Here is a 4,977-nt window from a genome sequence, read left to right as displayed (position 1 = left end):
CCTCCTGCCCCATTTTTGAAACACATCACACACATGAACACAAGGGCAAACATATGTACACACACACACACATAAAAATATTCTGGTTTTTAAATAATAAGGAATCTAGTTTATCTCATGGAAAATTCTCTCAAAAAATCAGAACACACACACCAAAAAAGAGAAAATGTGAAAACAAGAGGATCCAGTACCGGCCTGGTGCTGGGGACACCGGTCAAGGCTGGTGTCACCCCAAAGGTCAGAGGCTACTGGAGGCTATCTCTCACCCTGGTGACCAAGGATGTGTGTGGATGTGGGGACTGAAGTGATGAAGGGGAAGAGACTGGACAGGGGATAAGGCCAGCTCTTCTAGAAACTTCTAAACCAGCAATGGCCAAGGAGGCCACGTAGAACCACCCACTGGAGTTGTGTTTGTTTGTTTTTAATTTGATTTGTCGGCCAGCATTTAAAAATCAGGACTTTTCACACATGACCTCAGACTTCTGGTTCCTCTTAATACATGGAAAAATCTGGGCGGCATGCCGGCTCAGGGTGCCGCCCCCAGAGGAGTCTGTCCCCACAGCTCCCTGCCTCACCCATGGTGTCGCCTCGCCTCCTGGGCCTGAGGTGTCTGCAAGTTGGCTTTTTCTGGTGAACTTCACTGTAGCGGATGCTGGCATCAACCTGGGGATTCAAAGCAATGCTCCCAGCTTCTCCAGCAGCAAGGCAACAGCCAGAGCCTCCCCCAGGAGCCCACCAGGTCCCCAGGAGCTGCTGACCTTGGGCCTGGGCCCTGGGTCAGGGAAGGCCCCGTCCTGTTTAGGTTTTGTGGTCTCGTGAGTAACCGAGTGGAAAAAAACAAGGTTGAAAAGATAACAATTACGACGAAATTAAATCAAATCAGACCCGTGACTCATTTATGGAGCCGTAAAAACAGAAAACAAAAACAAGCTGGTTCTAGAGAAGTGACTGGGGCCAGGAGGCAGAGGAGACCCAGAGGGAAGGGATGCTGGGCAGCCACCACTGAGGGTCTCTGTAAGGCCAGTAGGGAGTTGGGGGACCCAGCTACCACAGCCGAGGAACCAGGCCCAGAAGGGGCTAAGGACCCTCAGAACCAGAAGGCTTGGCCTTGTCCTCCCAAGTACCTCCAGCAAGAAAACTGAGATGGGGAGTGTGGGTGATGGGCCCAGGCCACCAGACAGTCATGGTGGCACCTGTCACCATAGCCTGCCACAGACTCCAGAAAGCCAGTGTCAAGAGCAGGCCCATTCCAGAAACAGCAAAGAAGCCCCAGGGGCCAGGCCTAAGACAGTCCCCTCTGCCCAATGACGATCTGCTGCCCCAATTGGGCAGTAATGGGGACCCTCTGTGATGTGTTAGAAGGCACCTGGGGCCGGTGGCCCTGGCCAGACAACTCTGAAGCTTGGCTCCCTGGTCCTAGAAGCCTTAGCCTTGGTCCTGGGAGCTGAGAGCTGCCCTCAGCGGATGCCCCAGAGGTCGTCCTGACCCAGGTCCCAACTGCAGGGGCGGGGCGGTGAGGAGCTGGAAGATGCTGCGCGGTGGAATGGGTTAGCTTGGAAGAGGCTGGGCTCTGGGGATGCTGAGAGGGGGCCATGAAAACCAACCCCACCACACAGCATTGGGTGAGAGCTTCCTGGGGTGGATGTGAAGCTAAGAGCCTTCCATTCATTCCTGCACTTTCTCCCACTCTTATTGATGACTTTCTTGTGTCGTATTTTTCAAAAGTGCAGGAGACAGGACAGTGAACAAGAGAGGCCAAAATGGAGCTGGCCCAGGGGCTGGGACATGTAAGCAAAGCCATCAAGCCAGCAGCAGTATTTACAACTATGGATATGAATAGAGCAAAAGGCACTATGAGCCAGGATGCAGAAGGCTAATCATCTGGGGAAAGGGGGTCTAAGCAGACAAAATAGTGCATGCAAAGGCCCTGGGGTGCAACGTGCCTGCATTTCTGAAAAATGACCACACTGCCAGAGGGAAAGCAGTGGGTCTGCTTTAACGTTCTTCGCTTCCAGAAGAGGAACTATGGGCTCAGAGAGGGGAAGTGACTTGCCCAGAGTCACACAGCCAGGAAATGTCAGCTTAGGCAGGGAGGGGTATGTTCACGCTGACTGGGGCCCTGTACATATAACCAGGATGCATGGTCTAGGGGTGGCTCCCAGAGAGTGTGTCACCCGCCTGGGTCACAGCCGTGGGTGGCACGATTGTGCAACCCTGAGCCCTGTAGGGAACCAGGCCAGGGCAAGGGCTGGGCTAAGACAGCCTGGCCCCACCCTAAGCTCTGCCCTGCCTTCTCTCTGTCTCCCAGGCCCTACAAGATCTAAAAGTCACCAAGTTACCAGGTGACCAAGAATCTGCAAATCTCATTCAGACTGAGGTATGAGTGACTGCTAGAACACACACACACACACACACACACACACACACACACACAGCCTCTTGTCCCTGTTCCTGACATAGAAACAACTTTGCAGCCTTTGCCTTTCATCTGTCAAGTAACGGGTCCACTTGGGTGGCCTCCAACCACCGTTGTAGATTCCTGGGACAAGAGAGAGCCATGGGAACAGGTTCCCAAGGTCACCCCCAGAGGCTGTAGTCCTTGCCCCACTACACAGTGCCCACATGCCACTCCAGTGACTCTCCAGGCCTTTGCACTCCTGTCCGCTCTCTGGGACTCCCCTGTCGTCAGAGGGAAGCTGGGTGTCACAGTGGGAGACACGAGAGGGGACACAGGATGGAAAGGGTTAAGAGGCAGCATTGACTGAGACCTTAGAGACAGGGAAGTACCCTGTGAACACACTGAGGACTTAGGCTCTGGCAAGGCCAGAGTGTGCAAGGGCCCCGGGGCAGATGGACCCTTCCACTCACACAACGCAGCAAGGAAGCTATGGAGGGGTTGGCAGTGACTGTGACCACCAGGGAGGCAGGATGCTGAAGGCCAAACCAGGTGGAAACTGCAAAAGTGAGCCACACAGATAAGTTCTGGATGAATCTGAAGGGTCTGGAGTGGCAAGCCATCAGATATGCAGCAAGGGTATACCCATGCCACTAACCAAGGGGGAGATATGGAGCTGCCTCAAGGCCACCCTAAGCCCATGGCTCCAGCTGGCCACCCTAAGCCCATGGCTCCCACTGGCCACCCTGGTAGAGGGAAGGACCGAGGTCTAGGTGAAGGGAAGCGTTAGGAAGTCACCCATTTGGATGATGATTAAAAACTACACTTCCTCTCTTAGCCCAGTAAAGCCCGCCCATATTGCCCTGTCACTCCATGGCATCCATGAAGCAAGTGTCACAGCAGAAGACACTGAGAAGGTGCAGTGGTCTTGGACAGGACAGGCGGTGCCTGCAGTATAGGGGTCCCAGGTTTCAAAGTTGCTGTTTCCCAGACTGTGGCATGGATGGGTCCTGGGGACACTGGGAAAATGCCAGAGGCAAATCAGAAGGCTGAAAACCCAAGGCCCCTAGGCTTAGGATGTAGCAAAGCTACAATTTTAACCTGGGTCTTTGAGATTGGATCTTGGCCACTAAGTTGTGCTGGAGTGCCCAGGCTGTTCCTGAAATGTGGAGGCTGAGGCAGGGTCCTGGACTTTGGCATCTGTCAGATTTTTGGTCCAATCCCAGAGGGGGACCCCACCAGCCTACTTCCATCCCCCAGCTATGTCTGTACCTAGGCCCTGTGTATCAGGACAATTGTTCAAGAAGGGAAACTGAGGTTGAGCTGGGGGCCAAGATGGAGATCAAGGGCCCCAGGGGACTCAGAGCCTAACTCTTCACTGTCTTCCAGACTCCTCTTCTGGAGGAACCAGATACCCTAGCCCCCAGCCCTCAGCAGATTACAGTCACCACTAACCACCCCCCTCTTGTGTGAATACGTTGTGGTTCCCCGACCCTTTACCCCCATCCCTGGCTAGCTGGACCCACTCTGATGTAGATTGCCATGTGACGTCAGAAAGGTGGCATCCCCTTTCTGGGCCCAGGGAGAAGTCAATCCATGCAGCTGCATGAAGCTTGACACCAGCCATATCCATGAGCCTGGGCTACCCTCCCCTGGGCTGATCACAAGACTCCCCTCCTCCAGAATTCATTTATTCTTCTGACATGTACAAAGTGCCTACTGTGTGCCAGGCACTGTAGTAAACTCAGGAGACACTACAGTGAACAGAACCAATGAGAGACCAGGCAGCCAGCAAGCAGGGGAGCCACAATGGAGCAGGAGGGGTGGCCATCAGCCACCGATACAGACAGGCCAGGTAGCAGACAAGACATGGAGCAGGCAAGCTTTTTTACATTGTCATCACCCTTGGAGGCCATGGCAGCTCTTATTCCTCAGCCTGCTAATGATGGGGTGCTCTCTTTACCAGGTTCCTCCCAAACTCCTCGCTAGGTTTGGGGCCCCTCAAGTTTATCACACAAAGTTGGCCACAATCTCAGTAAATAATGCTCCTACTGTCCCCGAGACAAGGACAGAGAGGCCCAGAGAGGTAAGGTAAGCAGCCAATGGTCACACAGCCAGAGAGGCCCAGAGAGGTGAGGTGAGCAGCCAATGGTCACACAGCCAGAGAGGCCCAGAGAGGTGAGGTGAGCAGTCAATGGTCACACAGCCAGAAAGAGCAGTCAGGAGAAAAGGGATAATTAACACCAGGTGGGTGACCCAAAGCCACTCCTTGAATGTACCAGGACGGGCTTGGATGGGGTCAGCTAGACAGAGAGCTAGGCAGCCAGCCAGCTGGGACCAAAGCCTCAACAGCCACAGGTTATGGCCCTTGGGCCCCAGATAGGGTGACAGCCACACCCAGGCTCAGCACTGGCCACGCCGCCTGCTGGAACACAAAGTACTCAGACCAGAGGCTCAAAATAGAACACACCAACCCTGGGGGGGGGGGAGTGCCTGGGCTGGAAGAAGGACCAAGCCAAGTCTTGCCAGCCTGGGACTGTGGCTGAGGGGTCTGAGGGACCCTGGGTCAGAGCTGGGTCTCC

Source organism: Acomys russatus, chromosome 4 (genome assembly GCF_903995435.1).
Source record: "Acomys russatus chromosome 4, mAcoRus1.1, whole genome shotgun sequence".
Taxonomy (NCBI): domain Eukaryota; kingdom Metazoa; phylum Chordata; class Mammalia; order Rodentia; family Muridae; genus Acomys; species Acomys russatus.
The sequence above is the reverse complement of the archived record's forward strand: the minus strand, read 5'-3'. Positions refer to the sequence as shown.